This window comes from Staurois parvus, unplaced genomic scaffold (assembly GCF_062004578.1).
Source record: "Staurois parvus isolate SC_StPar_1 unplaced genomic scaffold, SC_StPar_1.0 ptg003317l, whole genome shotgun sequence".
NCBI classification, from domain to species: Eukaryota; Metazoa; Chordata; class Amphibia; order Anura; family Ranidae; genus Staurois; species Staurois parvus.
The window spans coordinates 2,174-14,604 of NW_028321113.1; the positions used below are offsets into that span (position 1 = coordinate 2,174).

The window sequence follows — 12,431 nt, forward strand, 5'->3', positions numbered from 1 at the left end:
GGTGTCAGACCCGGGATATAGATGTCCTACAATGAGATGGATATCAGACCCGGGATACAGATGTCCTACAATGAGATGGATGTCAGACCTGGGATATAGATGTCCTACAATGAGATGGGTATCAGACCCGGGATATAGATGTCCTACAATGAGATGGGTATCAGACCCGGGATATAGATGTCCTACAATGAGATGGATGTCAGACCCGGGATATAGATGTCCTACAATGAGATGGATGTCAGACCTGGGATATAGATGTCCTACAATGAGATGAATGTCAGACCCGGGATATAGATCTACAATGAGATGGTATCAGACCCGGGATATAGATGTCCTACAATGAGATGGGTATCAGACCCGGGATATAGATGTCCTACAATGAGATGGGTGTCAGACTCGGGATATAGATGTCCTACAATGAGATGGATGTCAGACCCGGGATATAGATGTCCTACAATGAGATGGATGTCAGACCTGGGATATAGATGTCCTACAATGAGATGAATGTCAGACCCGGGATATAGATCTACAATGAGATGGTATCAGACCCGGGATATAGATGTCCTACAATGAGATGGGTGTCAGACTCGGGATATAGATGTCCTACAATGAGATGGATATCAGACTCGGGATATAGATGTCCTACAATGAGATGGGTGTCAGACCCGGGATATAGATCTACAATGAGATGAATGTCAGACCCGGGATATAGATCTACAATGAGATGGTATCAGACCCGGGATATAGATGTCCTACAATGAGATGAATGTCAGACCCGGGATATAGATGTCCTACAATGAGATGGGTGTCAGACTCGGGATATAGATGTCCTACAATGAGATGGGTGTCAGACTCGGGATATAGATGTCCTACAATGAGATGGGTGTCAGACCCGGGATATAGATGTCCTACAATGAGATGAATGTCAGACCCGGGATATAGATGTCCTACAATGAGATGGGTGTCAGACCCGGGATATAGATGTCCTACAATGAGATGGGTGTCAGACCCAGGATATAGATGTCCTACAATGAGATGGGTATCAGGCTCGGGTACCCCAAGTTGTGATTCTGTTTTCAGTTTGATTTGGGAGGGGCGGGTCCAATCCTCACCTGAATGGACAGATCACCTGACTCGCCGTGTCATTATCCTGGAGGTTCACTTACTATTTCCATCGGTATTTTGAGTGTTCATTCGATATTTGAAGACACGGTGATATGAAGGGTGTATGGTGTTGATTCAGTGAAGGTCAGATCATGTTTTATGAGTCATCTGTGCAGAAATCCAGACGTTGCCAAAGATTTGTACACTTTTGCTGAGTGCGGTCACTGACACTAAAGGTGATGATTTTGGGGTATCAATGCGGAGGTGGTGGGACACAGAAGGAGATAATTTTGGGGTGTCAGTGGGAAGGTGGTAGGACACAGAAGGAGATAATTTTGGGGTATCAGTGCAGAGGTGGTGGGACACAGGAGATGATAATTTTGGGGGGTGTCAGTGGGGAGATGGTGGGACACAGAAGGTGATCATTTTGGGGTGTCAGTGGGGAGATGGTAAGACACAGAAAGTGATGATTTTAGGGTGTCAGTGGGAGGTGGCAGCTCTTCCATGGATGTACAAGGGCGGGCTGAGCCTACAATGGAGACCAGTGAGGTCCTGAAGACTGATGGTGATAATCTTGGGGTGTCAGTGGGGAGATGGGGGGACACAGTGATGATTTTGGGGTGTCAGTGGGGAGGTGGTGGCTCTTCCAAGGATGTACAAGGCTGGGCTGAGCCTACAATGGAGGTCCTGAAAACGGATGGTGATAGATTTGGGGTGTCAGTGGGGATATGGGGGGGACACAGTGATAATTTTGGGGTGTCAGTGGGGAGATGGGGGGACACAGTGATGATTTTGGGGTGTCAGTGGGGAGGTGGCTCTTCCATGGATGTACAAGGCCGGGCTGAGCCTACAATAGAGGTCCTGAAGACGGATGGTGATGAGCTTTGCCTCTCCATGGCAGGTTCTGAGGAGGACAGACCTCCCGGCCAGCAGCGGGTGATAATCTGCCCCCATTGATGGCATTGCTGCTGGTTTCTCTGTTCCCTCTCACATCCCACCAAGACTCAGGATTAACGCTCGGTGCTGCCAGATCCACGATGCACCCCACAGAATGACCGGAACCCGCATTATACTCCCCTCTCCCTTCATACTAACACGTGTCTTCTCTCCAGGGGTCTGGCCGGACGGAGCAGATGGGACAGATCTGAATGCCGTCGTCAAGTCACATGACCGCAAGCTGGTGGCCACAGGAGATGACTTTGGAGGAGTGCGTTTGTTCAGCTACCCCTGTGTGGTTCCCAGGGTAAGGGGCGCTCATCATATGTGAGGATATCTGTGTGGTCCCGGGGTAAGGGGCGCTCATCATATGTGAGGATAGGTCTGTGTGGTTCCCAGGGTAAGGGGCGCTCATCATATGTGAGGATAGGTCTGTGTGGTTCCCAGGGTAAGGGGCGCTCATCATATGTGAGGATAGGTCTGTGTGGTCCCAGGGTAAGGGGCGCTCATCATATGTGAGGATATCTGTCTGGTTCCCAGGGTAAGGGGCGCTCATCATATATGAGGATATCTGTGTGGTCCCGAGGGTAAGGGGCGCTCATCATATGTGTGGATAGGTCTGTGTGGTCCTGGGCTAAGAGGCGCTCATCATATGTGAGGATATCTGTGTGGTCCCGGGGTAAGGGGCGCTCATCCTATGTGAGGATAGGTCTGCTGGGTGTGACAACGTCCGGATCATGAAGGGAGACTTCCTGCAGATGCTTAGGAAGCCGCACACAGATGGCAGGAATGTTGGTCAGAGGTGGATGCTGAAACCTATGTTAAGGGAAGGCTGGTCTTGGTCATGTCATGGGGTTGGAGGTACGAGAGAGGGCTCTTCTAGTAGGATGGATGGTCTTGGTCATGTCATGTGGTTGGAGGTACGAGAGAGCGCTCTTCTAGTAGGATGGATGGTCTTGGTCATACCATGTGGTTGGAGGTACGAGAGAGCGCTCTTCTAGTAGGAAGGATGGTCTTGGTCATGTCAAGTGGTTGGAGGTACGAGAGGGGGCTCTTCTAGTAGGATGGATGGTCTTGGGCATACCATGTGGTTGGAGGTACGAGAGAGGGCTCTTCTAGCAGGAAGGATGGTCTTGGGCATACCATCTGTTTGGAGGTACGAGAGAGCGCTCTTCTAGTAGGAAGGATGGTCTTGGTCATGTCAAGTGGTTGGAGGTACGAGAGGGGGCTCTTCTAGTAGGATGGATGGTCTTGGTCATGTCATGTGGTTGGAGGTACGAGAGAGCGCTCTTCTAGTAGGATGGATGGTCTTGGTCATACCATGTGGTTGGAGGTACGAGAGAGGGCTCTTCTAGTAGGAAGGATGGTCTTGGGCATACCATGTGGTTGGAGGTACGAGAGAGGGCTCTTCTAGTAGGATGGATGGTCTTGGTAATACCATGTGGTTGGAGGTACGAGAGAGCGCTCTTCTAGTAGGAAGGATGGTCTTGGTCATGTCAAGTGGTTGGAGGTACGAGAGGGGGCTCTTCTAGTAGGATGGATGGTCTTGGTCATGTCATGTGGTTGGAGGTACGAGAGAGCGCTCTTCTAGTAGGATGGATGGTCTTGGTCATACCATGTGGTTGGAGGTACGAGAGAGGGCTCTTCTAGTAGGAAGGATGGTCTTGGGCATACCATGTGGTTGGAGGTACGAGAGAGGGCTCTTCTAGTAGGATGGATGGTCTTGGTAATACCATGTGGTTGGAGGTACGAGAGAGCGCTCTTCTAGTAGGAAGGATGGTCTTGGTCATGTCAAGTGGTTGGAGGTACGAGAGGGGGCTCTTCTAGTAGGATGGATGGTCTTGGGCATACCATGTGGTTGGAGGTACGAGAGAGGGCTCTTCTAGCAGGAAGGATGGTCTTGGGCATACCATCTGTTTGGAGGTACGAGAGAGCGCTCTTCTAGTAGGAAGGATGGTCTTGGTCATGTCAAGTGGTTGGAGGTACGAGAGGGGGCTCTTCTAGTAGGATGGATGGTCTTGGTCATGTCATGTGGTTGGAGGTACGAGAGAGGGCTCTTCTAGTAGGAAGAATGGTCTTGGGCATACCATGTGGTTGGAGGTACGAGAGAGCGCTCTTCTACTAGGATGGATGGTCTTGGTCATGTCAAGTGGTTGGAGGTACGAGAGAGCGCTCTTCTAGTAGGATGGATGGTCTTGGTCATGTCAAGTGGTTGGAGGTACGAGAGGGGGCTCTTCTAGTAGGATGGATGGTCTTGGGCATACCATGTGGTTGGAGGTACGAGAGAGGGCTCTTCTAGTAGGAAGAATGGTCTTGGTCATGTCATGTGGTTGGAGGTACGAGAGAGCGCTCTTCTAGTAGGAAGGATGGTCTTGGGCATACCATGTGGTTGGAGGTTTGAGAGAGGGCTCTTCTAGTAGGAAGAATGGCCTTGGGCATACCATGTGGTTGGAGGTACGAGAGAGCGCTCTTCTAGTAGGATGGATGGTCTTGGTCATGTCAAGTGGTTGGAGGTACGAGAGGGGGCTCTTCTAGTAGGATGGATGGTTTTGGTCATCTCAAGTGGTTGGAGGTACGAGAGAGCGCTCTTCTAGTAGGATGGATGGTCTTGGTCATGTCAAGTGGTTGGAGGTACGAGAGGGGGCTCTTCTAGTAGGATGGATGGTCTTGAGCATACCATGTGGTTGGAGGTACGAGAGGGGGCTCTTCTAGTAGGATGGATGGTCTTGGGCATACCATGTGGTTGGAGGTACGAGAGAGGGCTCTTCTAGCAGGAAGGATGGTCTTGGGCATACCATGTGGTTGGAGGTACGAGAGAGGGCTCTTCTAGTAGGATGGATGGTCTTGGGCATACCGTGTGGTTGGAGGTACGAGAGAGGGCTCTTCTAGTAGGAAGGATGGTCTTGGGCATACCATGTGGTTGTGGAGTATGAGGAAGGGCTCTTCTAGTAGGATGGATGGTCTTGAGCATACCATGTGGTTGGAGGTACGAGAGGGGGCTCTTCTAGTAGGATGGATGGTCTTGAGCATACCATGTGGTTGGAGGTACGAGAGGAGGCTCTTCTAGTAGGATGGATGGTCTTGGGCATACCATGTGGTTGGAGGTACGAGAGAGGGCTCTTCTAGTAGGAAGGATGGTCTTGGGCATGTCATGTGGTTGGAGGTACAAGAGAGGGCTCTTCTAGTAGGAAGGATGGTCTTGTGTGTATCACATGGTTGTGAATTGAGGGAAGGATGGTCTTGGGCATACCATGTGGTTGGAGGAGAGGGCTCTTCTAGTAGGATGGAGCAGTTAGTACTGCGATACGCTCAATATATGTTTTAATTTCCAGAAAAGATGACGATATTGGTAAGAGATTCTAAGGGAATATCTTGGATGGGTGAGGGGAGGTCTCTGTCCTGCAGACAGAATGGGGTTCTGTCCCGTGAGGTGCACAGTGTGCTACAAAGGGGGGCTGATAGAAGAGAAATCTGAATGCATGTTTTCTGTGACAGAGGTGAAGCTCGAGGGCTTGTGAAGGGATAAACATGGCTGGAACTTTCCCTGTTAGGGTGAGGAGAGCCAGATTCTGGTCAGACTTGTTTTTACGAGGGTCAGACGAGGATCATCTCTTAATCTCACTGGATCCCATAGACTGCTCTTCCTGCAGGTGTAATACAATCTTCACGTAGGATTCCAATCGGCTTAGATGTGGCCTTTGCTGCATTTGCCAATAACATACTAAGGGACCCCTCTGTACTTTGAGACCCGGCTTTCACCAATTCTGCCTGTAAGTCAGAGACCGTGGACCAGGGTGGAATAAATGGTGTTCAGAAAATGGTTGTGCCTGTTGGAAGAAGCCAGGGATCTTCTGTACGAAGGCTGAACATATCTATGCCAGAGCCGTAGCCTTCTGGTTTGTATCAGAAGAACCTTCGTCTCCTTCTACCGTTTTTCTTAGTGGGGTGGGTGAGATAGCATGCTTGGTAGAGGCATATATGGCCTGAAAGGGACCCGGGGATAACTGGAGTATCCAAAGGCATAGGTAGAGGATTTATGGGTCCCGGGAATACAGAAAGGAAGGTGGTTTTTGGGACTAGGATGTCCACATCCAGATATTTGGCATATTAGAATGTACACAGCTGGATGAAGAGAACATGCCCTTGGACCAGATGGTGGTGGCTGTGATAGTCCACCTGTCAATAGTCCACACCTGGGATATGGATCGAAGAAATCGACGGACAGCAACTATCTGTCCGTGAGGGAAAACTGGTCTGTGCCATTCAAGACAGCTAAGCTCCTTGTGGTCCTCTTGGTGGTTGGCACATACCACTGTGTGGCCTTGTCCCAATCCAGTGTTTTGAGGATATCCTGACAGCTCTGAGCCTAAAGATGATGTGGGCAGCTTGGCCTCCCCCTTGTCCCTGGTCTTTTTGGACCACCAAGGATAAGGTGACTGCTCCCCAGGCCAATTGTAGGAGTGGAAGGATTTTCCCTCTGTCATAGGTGAAGTGTTGATCCACCTAGACAGGATAGAGGTATGGTTGACTGCAGGGAAGGAGCCTTCCTAATGAATGTTGATAGAGATCGAATAGTTCTCCGTGAGTGGGCAAAGGACACGGTCCTGAAGGAGGCAACACTTTGCTCTGGTGGTACTTCCTTTGGTGTTGGGTTTTGGCAGTAAAAGGGAACTTTATTTTGGAAGAAGGATCTTTTCCCGAGATATATCTAGAGTTGGATCCAGATGACATAGACTTTTGGATCTTTCCTACCAGATATGAGAGGGGTGGTTCCTTCAGGAGGTTATGTAGCTAGTCTGTCCTCCAAGTTCTGGAGACAGGAGGACATCTGGGAACGGAATTTGCTGAGGGATTCCATGCTGGGACAGATACCTCTGTTGGGCTCTGGCACCTTTGACAGGTTTCCCTTGAACCGGGGCTGTGGTGGAGCTGGCTGAAGGAACTGCCTAGGAACAGAGGTGGTGTAGGGACTTGGCTGTCCTTGGCAGTCATTTGAGGAGGTAGAGGACTCTAGTTAGTAAACGATTGTCTGGGATGTCTGCAGCTCAGGAAGATGAACGCTTCAGCAGAAGACATCTCCCCTCTCCTAACAGTGAGGCCATTGTTTGTGTTACGTGGACTGACAATTGCGCGGTCATGCAACGCGGCACCCAAATGACATTTATGTTCTTTTTCCCCATGAATTGCGTTTTCCTTCGGTGGGATTTGACCCCCTGTGCGGTTTTTATATTTTCTATAAACAAAAAAAACTGACAATTTTGAGGGAGAAAAAAACAATATTTTGGACTTTTTGCTATTAAACACGTCCCCAAAAAATTTAAAAAATCAAATTTTGTCCAAAATGTCTCCTGCTCCGTGCCTTGGCTGTGACACCCCGCTCCGTGCCTTGGCTGTGACACCCCGCTCCGTGCCTTGGCTGTGACACCCCGCTCCGTGCCTTGGCTGTGACACCCCGCTCCGTGCCTTGGCTGTGACACCCCGCTCCGTGTCAATTAATTGACCGTGTGGAGGAGACGAATGTTCTTCCACTTCTTCCAGGTTGCTTCAACGTTCTCCTCACCGTCAGCATCCTCTAGGGTCCAACTCGGTGCAAAATGGGAGTATAACGGGAGGGGGGTAGGTAGATGGCGGGAGTATAACGGGAGGGGGGTACGTAGATGGCGGGAGTATAACGGGAGGGGGGTACGTAGATGGCGGGAGTATAACGGGAGGGGGGTACGTAGATGGCTAAACTAAGGCCATAATTTGGGGAAAACGTGTGCAGAGAATTCTGCTTTAGTCCGTTTCAATGACGGTGAGAGATGAAGGGGGGCCCCATATTACCGGTCTACAACGCTGGACTGTATAGAAATTCAAGGCTTTGCCCACCATGGTGGTCATACCCCCCAAGGGGCCTTCAGGGACTAGGTTCCATAGTGAAGGACCACAGCCCTGGACCTGTAGAGCACCCTACAGCTCACTGAACACGTTACCCAAAGTGTCAAGGTGAGCGCCCCACGCAGGATCCAGCACCTGAAGCTACACTACAGGCCGCCCCCATGGTGTGGGGTCCAGGTATGGCTCCCATGGTCTCCCTTAGGTCGCCCGGATCCAGATACACTGGAAAATAATAAAGTAGTGAAGCTGGAAGAGGTCCATCACCTATAGACACGAGCAATGACCTGAGGACTCGCCCAATGAGTTGGGGTCATTGGAGGGGCACCTTGGGGGGAGTCTATAAACCCGTTGTGTATGAATGCCATGCCTGTGTCCTGTACTGTATGATGGAGACATCTGATGTCCGTACCATTGGTATGCTCCATCATCTCACTCCTGTGCAGGATAGGATTGGTCCTGGTCACTATGGGGGATATGATTGGTCCTGGTGACTAGGGGGGCTTACGATGTTCTAGTCACTGTGAGGGGGAGGGGTTACAATGTCCTGGTCACTATCGTAGTGAGGGGGGGGTATGATGTTCCGGTCACTATGGTGGGGGGGTGTACGATGTTCCGGTCACTATGGTAGTGGGGGGGGTACGATGTTCCGGTCACTATGGTAGTGGGGGGGGGGGGGTACGATGTTCCGGTCACTATGGTGGGGGGGTGTACGATGTTCCGGTCACTATGGTAGTGGGGGGGTACGATGTTCCGGTCACTATGGTAGTGGGGGGGTATGATGTTCCGGCCACTATGGTAGTGGGGGGGGGGGGTGATGTTCCGGTCACTATGGGGGGTTGGGGATGGCGATGTTCTGGTTCCGGTCCGATCCCACTGACACTTCCCTCCATTGTCTTTGTTCAGGCCCCCAGCCACAGGTACAGTGGACACAGCAGTCACGTGACCCGCGTCTCCTTCCTGCACAATGACAGTTCTCTGATCTCGGTTGGCGGAAAGGACAGCACCGTCCTGCAATGGTCAGTCATGTGACCCCCTCACCGCCGGCACCGTCCTGCAATGGTCGGTCATGTGACCCCTCACAGCCGGCACCGCCCTGCAGAGCATCTCAGCCGTCTTCCCTGTAGATTTCACTGTTGCCCCGCCTTCCTCCCCTCACCCGTTCCTGTAGCGGGCTTTTGATATGCACCGTTCCTGCTTCCAGCTGATTGGTGGACACACTCGGAGCACCTCCCATTTCCTGAGGACAGACGGAAAGCATGTTACCACGGACAATCTCCACACCAGAGTCAACTGCCGCTTCTGACCCCCCAGATGACGGGGGAGCACCTCGTCCTAGACGTAGAACCGCACACAGGACTGCAAATGTCCTGCAATAAAGAATGTCAGAGATCCCCGACTCCGCTGTCTGATTCTATGGGTGGGGCCCCGGGCATGGCAGCAGCTTGGGGCCCCTTTGATTGATGTTATTATGGGTTGCAGCAGGTAAAGCCCCCCCCCCCCCCAATCTGCATCAACTGCCTACAATACATCATCCTGGGGAGGGGACAGCCAGGCACACTGAGCACTATTTGTAGCCGGCCCCTGGACCTCCTTGGCCCCATAATGAATGGTCCGGCTTGGACCAGGAGCCATCGATGCCCATGTCCCCGGTGCACTCAGCTGAGAGATGGGGGTTGGGGGACACAGGTTTCATACAGGGTGGAGCTTCCAGCTCCCAGGACACCATGTGACATGAATTGGGGACCCTTTATACAGAGAGGAAGACCATGGTGACCCCATCTAGGTGATCAGGAATGAAGGACTGGCTGGAGAGATGACACAGAACAATAGGGGGAGGGGAGATTCATGTGGGTGGATACACCAATCAGAATACAGGAAATGGATGACATGTGACCTATGTCTTCATCCTTCTATGTCACCATATAATACACACCCAACCTGTTCCCAGCAGAAGACATCCCTTATCACCCTCCGAAAGAGGAACTTCCCCACCCCGTCCATTACCTGTTCCCTTATCACCTTCTCACTCCCCTGGCCAGAGGCCCCAGCCTTGTCCTGAGTATCACCTTCCCGTCCTGGGCCGCCATCTTGGTCCACCTCGGTGGGAGAACAATCTGGAGAGAAGCAGAGAAGGGGATATAGAGACACTCAGGAGAGTGAAGGTCCAATCAAATGTTGTGAAGAGACTAGATATCACATCACCCACCTTACCACCATCATCTCCAGAGACCGCCCCCCCCCCCCTCACCACCCCACCTTATCACCATCATCTCCAGAGACCGCCCCCCCCCCCCTCACCACCCCACCTTATCACCATCATCTCCAGAGACCACCCCCCCCCCCCCTCCTCACCACCCCACCTTATCATCATCTCCAGAGACCGCCCCCCCCCCCTCATCTCCAGAGACCGCCCCACCTTATCACCTTCATCTCCAGAGACCACCCCCCCTCACCACCCCACCTTATCACCATCATCTCCAGAGACCGCCCCCCCTCACCACCCCACCTTGCCACCATCATCTCCAGAGACCGCCCCACCTTATCACCATCATCTCCAGAGACCGCCCCACCTTATCACCATCATCTCCAGAGACCGCCCCCCCTCACCACACCTCATTATCACCATCATTCCAAGAGACTGGTCATCCCCGCCCCCCCTTCTCTTTACCACCATCACCTCCAGAGAGCGCCCCCCCCACCTCCCTACCACCATCACCTCCAGAGACTGCCCCCCCTTACCACCCCACCTTATCACCATCATCTCCCTCTCCTTACCACCATCACCTCCAGAGAGCGCCCCCCCCACCTCCCTACCACCATCACCTCCAGAGACCGCCCCCCTCACCGCCCCTCCTTATCACCATCATTCCAAGAGACTGGTCATCCCCCCCCCCTCTACTTACCACCATCACCACGAGAAAGTGCCCCCACCACACCTCCAGAGACCGCCCCCCCCCACACCTCATTATCACCATCATTCCCAGAAACTGGTCATCCCCCCCCCCCCCCCTCTTTATCACCATCACCTCCAGAGCCCAGCCACTCCTTCACCACACCTCCTTACCACCATCACCTCCAGAAACTGGCCACTCCTTTGCCACCCCTCCTTACCACCATTATCTCCAGAGACCGACCAACTCCTCACCACCCCTCTATATCACCATCATTCCAAGAGACTGGTAATCCCCCCTCTCCTTACCACCAGTATCTCCAGAGACCAGCCACTCCTTCACCACCCCTCCCTACCACCATCACCTCCAAAGACTCGCCACTCCCTCATCGCTGCTCCTTATCACCATCATTCCAAGAGACTGGTCATCCCCCTCCTCTCCTTACCACCAGTATCTCCAGAGACCGACCTCTCCTTATCACCATCATCTCCAGAGATCAGCCACCCCCTCACTACCTCTCCTGATCACCATCATCTCCAGAGACTGACCGCTCCTCCTTATCACCATCATCTCCAGCGACCTGCCACTCCTTCCCCACCCCTCTATATCACCATAATCTCCAGAGACCGGCCACCCCCTCACCACATCACCATCATTCCAAGAGACCGGTCATCCCCCCCCCTCTCCTTACCACCAGTATCTCCAGAGACCGGACCCCCTCACACCCCTCCTATCACCATCATCTCCAAAGACCTGTCACCCCTCCCTACCACCATCACCTCCAGAGATTGGCCAACTCCTCACCACCCCTCTATATCACCATCATTCCAAGAGACTGGTAATCCCCCCTCTCCTTACCACCATTATCTCCAGAGACTGGCCACTCCTTCACCACCCCTCTATATCACCATCATCTGCAGAGACTGGCCACTCCTTATCACCATCATCTCCAGACATCAGCCAACTCCTCACCACCTCTCCTTATCACCATCATCTACAGAGACCAGTCATCCCCCCCCTCCCCTTACCACCATCATCTCCAGAGACCAGCCACTCCTTCACCGCCCCTCCTTATCACCATCATCTCCAGAGACCTATCACCACCCCTCCCTACCACCATCACCTCCAAAGACTGGCCATACCCTCACCGCAGCTCCTTATCACCATCATTCCAAGAGACTGGTCACCCCCCTCCTCTCCTTACCATTAGTATCTCCAGAGACCAGCCACTCCTTCACCACCCCTCCCTACCACCATCACCTCCAAAGACTCGCCACTCCCTCACCGCTGCTCCTTATCACCATCATTCCAAGAGACTGGTCATCCCCCTCCTCTCCTTACCACCAGTATCTCCAGAGACCGACCTCTCCTTATCACCATCATCTCCAGAGATCAGCCACCCCCTCACTACCTCTCCTGATCACCATCATCTCCAGAGACTGACCGCTCCTCCTTATCACCATCATCTCCAGCGACCTGCCACTCCTTCCCCACCCCTCTATATCACCATAATCTCCAGAGACCGGCCACCCCCTCACCACATCACCATCATTCCAAGAGACCGGTCATCCCCCCCCCCTCTCCTTACCACCAGTATCTCCAGAGACCGGACCCCCTCACACC

The 12,431-nt window shown here is 52.6% G+C and overlaps 1 long non-coding RNA gene across 1 annotated transcript; it reads left to right on the plus strand.

Annotated features, from left to right (window-relative positions):
- Positions 1-997: 997 nt before the first annotated feature.
- On the plus strand, positions 998-9,306 carry LOC149428321 (uncharacterized). Its single transcript, XR_016310774.1, has 2 exons — positions 998-2,347; positions 8,821-9,306. It is a non-coding gene; the product is annotated as an uncharacterized LOC149428321 (long non-coding RNA).
- Positions 9,307-12,431: the final 3,125 nt, after the last annotated feature.